This window comes from Nicotiana tabacum, chromosome 3 (genome assembly GCF_000715075.1).
Source record: "Nicotiana tabacum cultivar K326 chromosome 3, ASM71507v2, whole genome shotgun sequence".
NCBI lineage: Eukaryota > Viridiplantae > Streptophyta > Magnoliopsida > Solanales > Solanaceae > Nicotiana > Nicotiana tabacum.
Window position 1 is genome coordinate 121,289,643 of NC_134082.1, and position 15,245 is coordinate 121,304,887.

The 15,245-nt window shown below is 39.2% G+C and overlaps 1 long non-coding RNA gene across 2 annotated transcripts; it reads left to right on the plus strand.

Moving 5' to 3' along the window:
* Positions 1-1,709: 1,709 nt before the first annotated feature.
* On the plus strand, positions 1,710-15,039 carry LOC107806980 (uncharacterized). Of its 2 annotated transcripts, none has more exons than XR_012707803.1 (2): positions 1,710-2,221; positions 5,161-15,039. It is a non-coding gene; the product is annotated as an uncharacterized LOC107806980 (long non-coding RNA). The 2 variants fall into 2 exon arrangements; XR_001652802.2 differs by having other exon boundaries at positions 10,102-15,039.
* Positions 15,040-15,245: the final 206 nt, after the last annotated feature.

Sequence of the window (15,245 nt, forward strand, 5' to 3'; positions counted from 1 at the left end):
TAACAGGATTAGTGCGGCCGCACACCATTCTGTGTGGTCCGCAAAGATGAAGTTCAGAGAGCATGCAATTCAGGCAGCCAGGCAATGCGGCCACATAGTATTTTGTGCGGACCGCATTGACTTCATTGCGGCCGCACTCGACTTTGTGAGGTCCGCAAAGCTCAAGTTCAGAGAGGTGCTATCCTCTCTGAGCCATACTTGTGACTTTTCCTTGAGAGAGATGAGTGTATTTCCATTAACCTCATTCTGAGTGCCACTACCCTAAAGGTAAGGTTTGCTTAGGGAGAGTTGAGGATGTGTGAGTTTGGGTTCCACAACGACTAAAGTAATAGAAAAGAGTTTCTTTGATGTGTTGAGTCAACTCTTGATGCTCTTGTGTCGCACTAAATCCATGGTGTTCAAAAGAGTGAATGTTGATAATGATTCATTTGAATTGAGTACAATTTTAAGTCCCAATTGATGCTAGATAAGGTCACTTTAGGTTGGCTGAATTTTCTTCGATTGACTCTTAATGGGTGAGTCTTATTTTGTTTGCTTAGGACAAGCAAAAACTTAAGTTTGGGTGAGTTGATAACTAGGGATGATGATGCAATTTACACTCTTTCTTGCTTAAGTTTTGATTAGAAATATGTACAAAATAGTCCCAAAGGCTCACATGTTGTACTTGATTGCAGGGTTTGGTCAACAAGGTGAAAATTTGTAAAAAACCAGCTCAAAAAGGAGTGAAACATGCACAAGTACCAAGAACAAGGCCAAGCTCAGTCTAACAGGATCAGTGCGGCCGCACACCATTCTGCGTGGTCCGCAAAGATGAAGTTCAGAGAGCATGCAATTTAGGAAGCCAGGCAATGCGACCGCATAGTATTTTGTGCGAACCGTATTGACTTCATTGCGGCCGCACTCGACTTTGTGCGGTCCGCAAAGCTCAAGTTCATAGAGGTGCTATTTTGGAGGACTTGGCCGATGCGGTCCGCGGTCCATTATATGCGGACCGCAATAGAAGCCACCGCGGCTGCAGAGCATTTTGTGGGGTCCGTGGTGGGCAACTTCAGAGAGCAGATTATTTAGCCAAGAGCCTTAGTACGACCACACTCGATTTTGTGCGGTCCGCACTAGCTCTGTGAGCACGTGATTTTTGCCCTATACGAATTGCTCCTATAAAATCCAAGAAAATAGATTTTTCCAATTATCTGCCATTTTATAGGATTTGGGTAGGATTTTTATTAATTGTTTGCATTTTTGTGCACGTTTAATTTTTGTTTTAATTATGAAAAAATACCAAACATATCGTGCATTGCATTTATGATTTGTTTTTTTATTTTTAGAATTAACAAGTAATTATTTGCATTATAAAAATTTGAAAATCATAAAAATAGCTCATTTTTTCATTTTTTGTCTTTTACTTTTAGTTTATTGATTTTCCTCTTTTAATTTAGAATTAAATAATGTTTATAATTTTTACAACTAGTTAATTAGTTTAATTTCACATTTTTAGATAATCTAGGACTTTAATTTTAGGATTTTTAATTAAAGAAGAAGAAAAAGAAAACAAAGAAAGGCAAAATGGCCAATTTGTAACTCAAAATTGGACTGGGCTAGCTTGGAACAACCCATTAGATTTAAATTCCTAGCCCATTTTTAAAGGCCCAGACCATTGACCCATTAACCCTTTCCCCTCTTTATACCCTAAATCACTCATATTAAATGGGGCGAAGATCGAAGATCCATGGAAGTTTCGTCTCTAAAAAATACAGAATGATGTTATTCTCTGAGAACAAAAATTAGAGAGCGGGACACTGCAACAAGGAAGAGCAAAAAAACATTTTCTCTGTTCTTCATCTTCCTCTCAACAGATGAACAAACCCATGAGCTGCCGCCTCCGTCCACTCTAACTCCTTCCTCTCTAAAGAACTAGTAGACGTCCGTCTTCACACATACACAAACACACGAAAAAATAACAAAAATCTGAAATTCAGTGTTGAAAAATTAGATTCTAGATCTGAAATATGATAGCTTCAAATGAAAGAAAGAAAAGAGGGTAGAGAGGAATCTTTGAATTATTTGAGTTTACCGCTGCTCTCTTTGTTCTGGGTTTCATCTTCAAAAGCTTGCTCTTGGTCGAAAATTGTGCTATTCCTCTGCCGAAAACTGCTTGCTGAGTTCCATAGCTTGGTTATCGGACTCCTATTTGGTCTCTATTTGTGATTTTTTGGTAATTAAGGTATGTTCTAAACCAAATTGGGTGTTGTCTCAATTTCTACGAAATGAAAAATCGAATTAACCGTTATTATATGTCTAATTTCTCATGTGTTTGAAAGATTCCAGAATTTTTGCAGTTGAAAGATCTTCTATGTGTAGTAGTTGAAGTAGATTTGTGTTCAAATGGACATATTTTCTTAGTGTGAATAGTTTTGTTTGGATTGTTTCGACCAGTTCAATTTTAGTTAGAGTGATCTTTTCTTATCGTTCTTGAAGTATGTTAGAGATTTGTTTCCATACCATTTCTTAAATACTTTGATCATTAAATGACTCTTTGATAGCTCAGAATATCTAGGAATGCATTTATGGATGTTTACTTTGCTCCTTGAATGTTTGTTAAATATTTTGATTGCTCCGTTCGAGACAAGTGAGGATGTTTTCATGGTTTTTTTTTTTAAATCTTTGTTGCTAACAGATGGTTTATTAGCAAAGGAATGTGATTTTTGTTTTCATTTATAAAATCAGAAGCCAAAAATTCCTTGTGGCCTTTACTAAAATACTCGAGTCCTTTGTGTTGGTGTCGTTTTTGTTTCTGGATTTAATCGTGATATTTGATTTTATTTTTTTGGTTTTGAAATCGGCGAATGTGAAGGAAGAAGAATTTCAAAAGCATTTGGCCTATTCTTTGCAACAATATTAAAACTGGAAGCCAAAGTAAGAGCAACTGTGATCTTAAACCAAATCCCAACCTTGCAATTTTGTTAAATCTGAATGTAGCAAAGAATCATGGAAGAATGTCTTCCTTGTCCTTTTCGTCAGTTTGGTCTCTTAAGTTGGTAGGCGTCGTTGCTAAGATTAATATAGGGGATTTATGTGTAAAGTTACTTCATTTCCTGGTGCTACAAATTCACTCAAATCAATCGTATGATAACACACACACACAAAAAAAAAGTACTATTTGCTTCGTTTAATTTATGGATTGTTTATCAAATTCTTGAAGGTTGGGTTGTAACATTAGCTTTAACTTCAAGCACTTTTTATATATCCCTAATTGACAACCTCACAACAAGTCTCAAAGTAGCTTAAGGAATAATTCATGAACATCCGTAGTTTGTTTTAGTTAAGTACAATCCTTTGAAATAACTTGAGGCGTTCAATGTCAAATAAAACCCCTAAATTCATGGCCCTCAATTAATTTTAATCCTTTAGAAATCGAGGTGTGCCATTAGTTGAATTTTACATGGCCCTCGCAAAGTTGAAAGTGCGTAGTTGCTTTTGGTGCGCTATTTTAAAATTACTTTCCTAAACTCGGGTGTGCATTTCATGTGACCCAAATCCAAATCCTAACAACGTTAAATAAAATATGTCTCGGACTATGGGTGCATTTCATGTGGTGTGTTCCAAAGACGTATTTTAGATGACGTTGAAATTTTCCTTAAAATAATTAAAAGCGGTTAGAAAATTAAAATATACCATAGGCTAAAACATGTATTAAAATCAGATAATAGGCCAATTGTAACAGTTGAGCGACCATGCTAGAACCACGGAACCCGGAAATGCCTAACACCTTCTCTCGGTTAACAGAATTCCTTACCCGGATTTCTGTGTTCGCGGACTGTAAAACAGTGTCAATCTTTTCTTCGATTCGGGATTTGAACCGGTGACTTGGGACACCATAAATTATCCTAAGTGGCGACTCTGATTCTTAAATAAATAATCACGTTTCGATTGTCACTTTAAGTTGGAAAAAACTCCCTTATTATAAATCCCTTCCGGGTGTAGGAAAAAGGAGGTGTGATAGCTCTGGCGACTCTGCTGGGGACAAGAACCTAGAACTTTTGGTTCAGGGTTCAGAATTCGAGCTTAGATGAATTGTTATATTTGACTTTATGTATTATCTGGTTTTATTCACATGTTTGGACCTAATATGCTAAATGTTACTTTTACCGCTTTGATATTCTGTGAACTGTATATAAATTGCTACGAATCCCTCCTCTCTCTGAGTCTTCTAAATCATGGAGAAGTGTGCACTTCGTGTGACTTCTTTTCTGTTAGAGTCATATCCCAAATTTTAGAACGAGGTTCGGACAAGTTGCAAAGTCGGTGAAGCTTCTGTATTCCCAGTACGCTACCCCCCTCAGCTCGAGTTGTCCGCTCAGGTAGGCCAGGTCTAGAACAATAAACCCAGGTTTTAAACCTAGTATAACAAGACCTCATGTCGGATCCCTAGTATGAACGTTTGCTTGCATCGCGTGCATTTGACTTTGAAGACTCAATACAGGGGTTGGGTCTATCTAGGACAAGTGTACCAAAAATGAAAAAACGACCATCCTGATGCATCCTACTTGCTACTTGTGCATTTATTTTCTTCGGATTTGCATGTTGACCGGCTTCTGAATAATAGGAGAAAGTTGGGAAAAGAAAATAGCAGTGTGAGGGTTAAGGGGGCTAATTACCTATTTTAAAAGATCAATGTCCAAATGGTACTGAAACTCTGCCGAATTTTTGAGAAAGATGAAAAAAAAAGAGAAAGTCTTGTTTTCAAAAACAGTTGGTTTTGTTTCATTTGCCCGAACTACGCCAGTTTGATTCTCAAAGGGTGTGAGATACGTAGGCAACCCCCATCGGGTCCAACTTCCTTTTTACAAAAATATCCCCAAAAGAACAAAAAATTAATTTTATTGCAAATAAGTAAGGTGATGCCATTCTTGTCTAAAATAGCCGAATGTCCCCAAAAGGGCACCGGAAGGCCGTTTTTGCAAGAATAGCCACCTTTGGTCATTTTTCAAGGTTTTTGCCGATTAGCGAACACAGCCTTAAAATCTTCGTTTTCGGAGTGCTGAAAGGTCGTATTGGCAAAATCGGATATTTTTGTGACAATTTTGAAAAAATGGTCATTTTTCTTGAGCCAAAATGAGTCATAGTTTTCTTTTAATGAAAATTACCCTAATAAATGTGCAGGATGAGCACAACTCAAAATGAACCTTTCTCAGTTCGTGAAGAGATCCCTTTGGAGCTACATGTGGTGGCATGATTTGGGGGACGACGATAGGAAAGTTATGACAAAAGCGTTGGGTGGTCTTATCGGGCTCTTGAAGGTTAAGCCAAGAAAGGACGTGATTGAGGCCTTGATACCATTTTGGGACCCAACACATAATGTATTCCACTTTGCTGATTTCGAGTTAACTCCTACACTGGAAGAGATAGCAGGCTACATCGGTTTCGACGGGAATCTTATAAATCAATACCCGGTGGCACCTAGAATAGTAACCCCTCACAAATTTTTGGATTTCTTAAGCATCACTCAAGACATCCGAGACGGAAATTTGGCCAAAGGATTCTGTACCTTCTACTTTTTGTACTGACGTTATGGGAATCCCCGTGGCTTTGAGACGCCAGATACCGGTCTTACTCACTCGGGAAACCAAGACAAGTGGGAAGCTTGGAAAGGATTAGCTTTTATAGTGGCGTTCCTGGGTATTTTGATTTGCCCCAGAAAAGACGGGAATATAGAGTTGGGACTCGTGGGGATAACTGATTTTATGATGAAAAAGGCAAATGGGACCATAGTGCCGCTGATCTTGGCAAAAATTTACCGAGCTTTGACCCTCTGCCGAGAAGGAGGAAAGTTCTTTGAAGGGTGCAATATGCTGTTACAACTGTGGATGGAGGAACACCTTTGCCACCGTCCCGGATACTTGAATTGTGATATGACTGGCCTCGAGTGCATTGAAAAACATGAAAAGTGGGTAGAGGGTTATGAGTTCCCGGATGGTACAAAAGCATGGCATGCCCACTAGAGATCCTTTACTGCAAACAAGATCGAATGGACGTTTGGGTGGCTCTCGATCGTTGAAGTAATTTATATGTCGGTTGAGGTGTGTTTTCTGCTGTTGATGGATCTTCAGAGTATCCAGCCTTATGCTTCGCACCGAGTTCTATGTCTGTTAGGCCGATACCAGACCATCCCACACGATGAGGATTTGAATCGGCAGGTCATTAAGTTAGAACCAAAAGTTGTTTTCCCAGAAGAAAAAGTGCGTCGGATTTGGCATTAATGCAGATTCTTAGGGCCTAAGACTCAAGTGCAAGATCTATCCAGAGGCGAATTAGAGCCTGGTTATAAAAGATCTCAAGTCCATCAAGAGCTCGAACGGCCCCCAAAGAGACACTATGTCCAACAATTCACCGACGGAACATAGGTGCAATGGGACTGGTTGACCAAAGAAAACGAGTGCAGAGCTACCATAAGCAAGTTGGAAAGACAAGTCAGTGATCTTCGATTTGAGAATGGTTTGCAAGCCGCCGCAGATGAAAGGGAAAAGAAAAAGCTAACTCAGGAAAATGAAGCCCTCAAAGCTCAAATCCAGAAAATAAGGATAGCCGTTAGAAACCCAGAAAGAAGCCGAGCGGATTAAAGGCTTATAGGCAGTCTGAGAAAGAAAGCACTTGAGTGTCAAGAAGACCTAGAAAAGTCTGAAGCCAGTCTAGCAAAAGTCCGGGCTCAATTGGCGGAAAATGCAAAAGGGCGGGCACAGTTTGTGCAACAAATAAAAAGAAAGTATGAAGGGACAATCACCAGCCTGAAGAGAAAAGTCACTACTCTCGAGAATGAAGCAGCCAAGCAGACCAAAGATTTTAAAGCTGATAGAGAACACTGTTATGATTTGATGGCTCAGATGGAGGAAGAAATACAACAATTACAAAATCAACACCTCCATGATACTCAGGTGTTAGAAGCTCCGGAATCAGCAGGTCGGGCCTCTACTTTAGGAAAAGTGTAGAATCCGAGAGAGGGTCAGAGCCGTTGCCGACTACATTGTCATGAAATGCCAAGCATGTGAGGACATGACTCATACCACTTTCTTAGTTGTAGTGATGACATTTGCCCACCAGATAATGAGTGATTTGGAGAGGTTTAAGGGGATCCTGCACAGAGTCCGGTGGCGAGACCGAATGATGTCCCACGGGCCCTAGGAGCATTTGAGACATAGATGTATTCATGATTTTTACTCGAGTCTGTATTTTCTTTCTGTTGGAGTTTGTTAGTCTATTTTTGAGTTTGTGTTTTCATCTTACTGTTAGAATCTGTTAGTTTCCTTTTCAAGTCTGTTGATTTTTATGGTTAAAATTTGGTAGGATGAGTCGTTGTAATCAAAACATGTTATTTTTATGAAAAAATTGAAAATCCCAAAATGTTTTATTATTATTTTTATCCCCCAGAACTACGCTCAGTCTGATTCTTGCGGGGTCATGATACATATGCAATCTTCATAGGATTCGACCATAATCAAAAGAAAAAAAAAAGAGAAAAAGAGAGGAAAGACGAAGAAAAAAAACAAGAAAGGAAAAGAGAGAAAAATAAGAAACCATGGGGAGGAAACAATGGCAAAACAAGAGAGAGAAATGAGAGGATAAAAACAAAGAGAAATCAAGCATAGAAAGGCATGAGTGAAAAGAAAGGAGAAGAAGTTGCAAATGGAAATAAGGAAAAGCCGGGATGATGCAAGCAACCGATCAAATGCATAATAGAAACGGTTAACTGCTTAGGTGCATTCATTCCCCAAATGTGTGGTTGCCTATCTGTTAAGCTCTAATCACTAACAAATTTGTTGTTGACAATTCAGCATAGAAAGGTGGTTGGTTTGTAGTTCCCGAAGTAGTAACTCCTCTCCGCAACATAAATTCAAAAGGAAATGGCGGACATCAACAAAATTGGGTTGGTTGATATTGGTGCCCGAAAGCAGTTGGTTGAACGGGACACTGGTTTGGCTGATGAGGTAAGTATGTTAAGACAACACATGACGGATATGTATCATGCTTGGATGACCCCCGCCACCTCCTAGCTTCCTAAATGCTACCCTTACCCAAACACCGGTCACAATGCCAGATGATCCCCCATACTCTCCAGATCCACCCGCTTATCATGGCTTTCCCAACCACCCTAGTAGCTCCATCACTCATCTTCCAATTACCTTTCCCAAAAATTGCCCTCCTGTCTTATCCACCATCCCCAATAATGAACACCCACTCAAAGCTCACGATGCCCAATATTACCCCTCAGAGGTTGCCCACAAGGTTCCCAACTCATACAAGTAGGGCTCGCGGGATGAGCCTCATGTTGGAAATGAAAAGTTCACAGGAAGAAAAGGGCGAGATGGGATACCCAGGAGGCTGAAAGGCATAGAACAGTCCTTAAAAAACAAGCAAGGAATGGGAGACCAGGGTAGCATGTCTTACAAAGAATTGTCTATGTCCCCCGACGTTCGTCTACCTGCGGGGTTAAAAGTGCCAAAGTTTAACTTGTATGATGGGTGTGGAGATCCAATAGCCCATTTGAGGGATTATTGTAGTGAAATGAGAAGTGTTGGCAAGAAAGATGATTTGTTGATGGCGTATTTCAGTGAGAGCCTGACTGGGGCAGCTTTGGAATGTCATAATCATCAAGATGTTGGTAAGTGGCCTACATTGGGTGACATGGCTCAAGATTTTGTTCGGTGCTTTCAATACAGATTAGGTGTTACCCAGACCGCTCATCCCTGTCTAAAATGGAAAAGAAGCCGGAGGAAAGCTTTAGGGAGTTTGGGCTCAGATGGAGGGAGAAAGTTGCTCGAGTCAATACCTCGATTGGTAAAGAAGAAATTGTTGAGCTTTTCCTGCAAGCCCAGGGGCCCACCTACTTTAGTCATTTAATCCCCGCCTTGGGAAAGCCTTTCAATGATGTGTTAAAAATAGGGGAGCTGGTAGAAGAGGGAATCAAGTCAGGCAAAATCATGAGTTGTTCGAAAGACATTCAGAACATCCCAATAAGCTTGGGTGGAAGAAAGAGAAACAGAAAAGATGATCTAATGGGCCTTCCTGCTCAACACTTCCAGCCTCGACATCATCCCCGTGGATATCCTTGTGCACTAGATGACCCTCCCCAATGCTACTTCTGTCCACAGAACTCCCAAAGTCGTATATCACTTTCCTAGTACCCAGCTCCACAAAATGCCTATCCATCCCTACGAGCCTACCGAAACCCCCCTAGATCAGGTTTCCGGCCTAATCAAGCATTTAAGAATGAGAGGTTGCGGAAGAAGAAAACCTTCACTCCATTGGGAGAGTCATATGCCAGTCTGTTCCAGAGGCTAAGGAAATTGGACATGTTGAAGCCTATCCAGATAAAAATGCCAAACCCTCTTCCAAAGAAGTTTGATTTTTCTCAGAGGTGTGCATACTGCTCAGATGCCCCGGGGCATGACATAGAGAAGTGTTGGAATCTGAAGAACGTGATTTAGAAGCTTATTGATGCAAGCGATATTATCGTGCAAAATCTAGATACAGCAGATACTAGCCAAAGTCTGTCACCTGTGCATAATGAGACACATATGGTGGGTATGATTTATTTTGAAAAGGAATGTGAGAGTTCTTCTGGGATCCTCGGAGGTCCATGCACTACAAAGCTTTCAGCACTATCAGAGGTTGATCCTAAGAATGAGCAGGAAAAGGGAACCCAAAGGCAGTCTGTTAAGAACAATGTGATGGAGACTTGTGAAGGTCCTAGTATTGATGATACAGAAGTCAGTGGCTAAGATGTTGAGTTTGATGATTGGAAAGACGCTCTTTTCTTGGTTAGCTAGGGAGGAGTTTTGGTGGTTTATTTTGTTGTCATTTCTGTTGTCCAGGTTATTTCAGGGTTGTAATCTGGATACTATCTTGTGACTCAAACCGTTATATCCTTTTATTTTGCCTAGTTCGTTTAGTCGTAGCAGCTCGTTTAGTGTTGTTTAGGTTTGTTCCAGGGTTGTAACCCCAATTTAGTTTGCTTGTCTTGTTGTTCAAACCCTTTCACCATCTATCTAATGCAATTTTCTGTTTTTGTTATTTTTAGTCATTTTTAGTTCTCTTCTCCTTTTACAGTTCTTTTCATGATGGTTCTAGTGATATGACATGCACATCATAATTCTCAGCCTGTTCTTTAAAAGTCAGCTTAGTCAGGAAGAAATGAAACAATTTTGAAGATGATGGGGACATTTGAGGGAAATAAGTAAAGGCATTGTGAGATCATTTCAAGCCCAAATTGTGTGAAACTGGGGCAGATAGAACATAAAGAAACCTTATTAAAATGAATCATGCCGCATCAGGTTGAAGCTAAAGGCAAGTTTGCCCAAATTGACAGAGGCCGTTCGTGGTAATGAGAGTGATGGTGTTGTCCAAAAGTGCTTTGTAGTTAACAGATGCAGAAGGCGAATATGTGGATATGGTTATCAAATTTGGTACAATCAAAAGATGTTACAAATGTTTTTCTTAGTTTGTTTAATTGTGTTGTTTACACTTGACATGTTTTGTAGATTGGAATGACAAAGGCATTTTGTTCTGCTATCTAAACACTTTATCCTTCGTTACCCTTTGAGCCTTATTTATATTCTTTCATACCCCTCTTTCGGAATCAGTATCAAAGATCAGAAACGCAAGTGTGAAAGATAAGTAAAGGAAAAAGAGAAAAGAAAAAGAAGAAAAAGAGAGAAAAAGAAGAAGAAAAGGAAAAAAAAAGAAGAAAAAGAGAAGAAAAAGAAAAAGAAAAAAAACAACAAAACAACAAAAAGAGAAAAAGAAGAAAGAAAAGAAAAGAGGAGAAATAGTAAGAAAAATGAAAGAAAAATCACAACAACAAAGTAATTCCTATGACATGAACAACGTTCAACCTAATACTTTTTAAGGATACGTATGCAGCCTCACGATTCGGTCCCATCAAAATAAAATCCCAAAAGTCCCCAAGCAAAGAAATTGGGGCAGAAGTTGTGGTTGTTGCAAGAAATCTGATTCCAAAAGTTGTAATTTTGAACCCATTTGAATTGTTTTGGGCCTTTGACACTCTTTCTTTCTAACCCTATCCAAAATCCCACATTACGGTCCAAAGAATGACCTTTCGATCAGTCTTCGAGAAATGTCAAGTCAAGCAAGTGGAGGTGATTCATATCAGGGGCAACACTCTGGTCCAAGCAAGAAAAATGAAAAATGAGAGTCTTATGGTGAAAACTCTTACGGGCACCATAAGGCGACGTGAGCTGAGAGAAATCAAAAATGAGAGAGTCTTATTGGTGAAAACCCTCGCGGGCACCGTAAGGCGATGGTAAGTTGAGAGAAAGAACAAAATGAGAGAGGCTTGATGGTGAAAACCCTTCGGGCACTACAAGTCGAATAAGGATTGTGAATCAGATTGGATAATCGGAGCATTGAAGCCTAGTTTCAAGGTTTAGGAGTAAAACAGGAGTTGAACATCAGACTTGCTCAATAGAATAGGCCATAGGTGCATGTCATGGTCATTAGAGTTGGTATCCACATCTGATAGGTTTCTACTTTGTAGTTTTCTTGTTGGGAATCATCTCTTTCCTTTGTCCTTTACTCTATTCCTTTTGTCTTGTTTACTTCCTCTTCCTGAGTCTGTTTGGTCAAAATAAGTGAGAAATGACTTCAAAATTTGCCACCAGCTTTCCAATTGCACAAAACAGGATCTGGCCAGCACATTAAAGTGGCATAAGTTAGGAAAGAACAATGTGCACACTGAGTTGGTAGCAATCAACATGCTTTGGGATTCATGTGAAATACAAAGGTTTGGTATATATCAATTCATGAACAATGCAACAGATGGAGGGTGTAGGGTGAACGGATCAAAGGTATTTTTCTGTGATAAGATTGACAAAGAAAGTGGTTAACCAGTGACAAGCAAGGTCTTCCAAGCAGAAATCAAAGTTATCATGGCAAGTGAAGGAGCAATAGACCTCAAGGCCAAGGCCATATGGTTTAAGTCAAGAAAGAACAACATACGCACTGAGTGGGTGGCAATTGATGTGCTTTGGGATTCATGTGAGACACAAAGGTTTGGTAAATATCAGTTCATGAGCAATGCAACAGATAGAGATTATTTGGTCTGAACGGAGAAGAGGTATTTTCTGTGATAAGGATGACAGAGAAAGTGGTTAGCAAGGTCTTCGAGTGGAAGTCAAAGTTATCATGGGAAGTGAAGGAGCAATCGCCCTCAAAGTCAAGGCCACAAACCAACCACCGCATTTTAAACTGACAAGATTTTTCTTTGATTGAAATAGGGGCAGAAAATTTTGTTTGTTTCGGAGAAACCCTCCGTAAGGAAAAGCAAGCACCAGACAGGTTTGACCATAAATTTTCAGGACCCTCCTGGAAAATGGGACCTAGTTTAAAATTTAAAACAATCATGAGTAGCATAATCTAGCATAAATGTACCCCAAAGGAATATAAGTTGGCTTCAGAGTTTGCATGTTTTTAAGATAGGATTCAATTAGGAGTTTTCAGGACCCTCCTAGATAATGGGATGTAGTTTTAAAACTTGCTTGGATAACAATACTTAGCAAAAGACATACCTTCAGAAGACATAATTTAGCTTTAAAATTATCATTTAAATAGGAGTTGCCAGGACCCTCCTGGATAACGGGATATAGCTTTCAAATTCTTGATAATGTTTGGTAACATGATTCAGTTTAACACTCACAGATGTGCCCAGCTACCAAACTGGGGCAGAAATTTTCTTTGTTTTTTCTATTTTTGTTGAAATCATGCACCCACTTGGAGAACAGGGAGGAGCAGTTCGAGTTCAGCAGTCAGGCGCCCACCTGGAGAGCACGGGAATACAATTCTAGTTCAGCAGTCAGGCGCCCACGTGGAGAGCACGGGAATACAGTTCAAGTTCAGCAGTCAGGCGCCCACCTGGAGAGCACGAGAATACAATTCAGGAGAGCACGGGAATACAGTTCAAGTTCAGCAGTTAGGCGCCCTCCTGGAGAGCACGGGAATACGTTCAAGTTCAGCAGTCAGGCGCCCACCTGGAGAGCACGGGAATACGGTTCAAGTTCAGTAGTCAGGCGCCCACCTGGAGAGCACGGGAATACAGTTCAAGTTCAACAGTCAGGCGTCCACCTGGAGAACACGGGAATACAATTCAAGTTCGACAGTTAGTCACCCACCTGGAGAGCACGGGAATACAGTTCAAGTTCAGTAGTCAGGCGCCCACCTGTAGAGCACGGGAATACAGTTAAAGTTCAGCAGTCAGGCATCCACTTGGAGAAAAGGAAAGCATCTCAGAGTATAATTCGAGTTCAGCAATCAGGCATCCACCTAGAGAAAAGGGAAAATATCTCAGATTACAATTCAAGTCGGCAACAAAGGGATTTCGCTGGGAGAATACAAGTTAACAAGGCAACAAGAACTACAAGAGCAAGTTTGAAGATATAGATCGGATTTTGTAATGCATAGATCATAGTCTAGTCTAGCTTCTTTTTATTTTGACATGGTGTAATAAGGAGCTCAGTAAGCAGCAGCAACAACAATAGTGAAATTACAGCTTCCCTTCCAGCTACCGAAACTTTCAGAACTACACTGACCTGATTCCTTTATAGCTAAGGATATGTAGGCAACATTTGAAGCAAGGTTCGGTCAGATCTTTCAAAAATACTTCCCACGGAGTATTCAAACGGGCAAAAATCGCTCGTATTCGCTCACTTTATCTTTGCCCGAAAACCTTTCGTGTTTTTTAGCAAAGAAGGGCAGCTGTGAGCACGTGATTTTTGCCCTAGATGAATTACTCCTATAAAATTCAAGAAAATATATTTTTCCAATTATCTGCCATTTTATAGGATTTTGGTAGGATTTTTATTAATTGTTTGCATTTTTGTGCACGTTTAATTTTTGTTTTAATTATGAAAAAATACCAAAAATATCATGAATTGCATTTAGGATTTGTTTTTATATTTTTAGAATTAACCAGTAATTATTTTCTTTATAAAAATTTGAAAATCATAAAAATAACTCATTTTTACATTTTTTGTCTTTTACTTTTAGTTTATTGATTTTCCTCTTTTAATTTAGAATTAAGTAATGTTTACAATTTTTACAACTAGTTAATTAGTTTAAATTCACATTTTTAGATAATCTAGGACTTTAATTTTAAGATTTTTAATTAAAGAAGAAGAAAAAGAAAACAAAGAAAGGCAAAAGGGCCATTTTGTAGCTCAAAATTGGACTGGGCCAGCTTGGAACAACCCATTTGATTTAAATTCCTAGCCCATTTTTAAAGGCCTAGACCATTGACCCATTAACTCTTGCCCCTCTTTATACCCTAAATCACTCACATTAAATGGGGCGAAGATCGAAGATCCATGGGAGCTTCCTCTCTAAAAAATACAGAACGACGCTATTCTCTGAGAACAAAAATCAGAGAGCTGGACACTGCAACAAGGAAGAGCAAAAAAACGTTTTCTCTGTTCTTCATCTTCCTCTCAACAAATGAACAAACCCATGCCGTCCACTCTAAATCCCTCCTCTCTGAAGATATAGTAGACGTCCGTCTTTACACATACACAAACACACGAAAAAATAACAAAATTCTGAAATTCAGTGTTGAAAAATTAGATTCTAGATCTGAAATATGATAGCTTCAAATGAAAGAAAGAAAAGAGGGTAGAGAGGAATCTTTGAATTATTTGAGTTTACCGCTGCTCTCTTTGTTCTGGGTTTCATCTTCAAAAGCTTGCTCTTGGTCGAAAATTGTGCTATTCCTCTGCCGAAAACTGCTTGCTGAGTTCCATAGCTTGGTTATCGGACTCCTATTTGGTCTCTATTTGTGATTTTTTTGGAAATTAAGGTATGTTCTATACCAAATTGGGTGTTGTCTCAATTTCTACGAAATGAAAAATCGAATTAACCGTTATTTTATGTCTAATTTCTCATGTGTTTGAAAGATTCCAGAATTTTTGCAGTTGAAAGATCTTCTATGTGTATTCGTTGAAGTAGATTTTTGTTTAAATGGGCATATTTTCTTAGTGTGAATATTTTTGTTTGGATTGTTTCGATCAGTTCAATTTTAGATAGAGTGATCTTTTCTTATCGTTCTTGAAGTATGTTAGAGATTTGGTTCCATACCATTTCTTAAATACTTTGATCATTAAATGACTCTTTGATAGCTCAGAATATCTAGGAATGCATTTATGGATGTTTACTTTGCTCCTTGAATGTTTGTTAAATATTTTGATTGC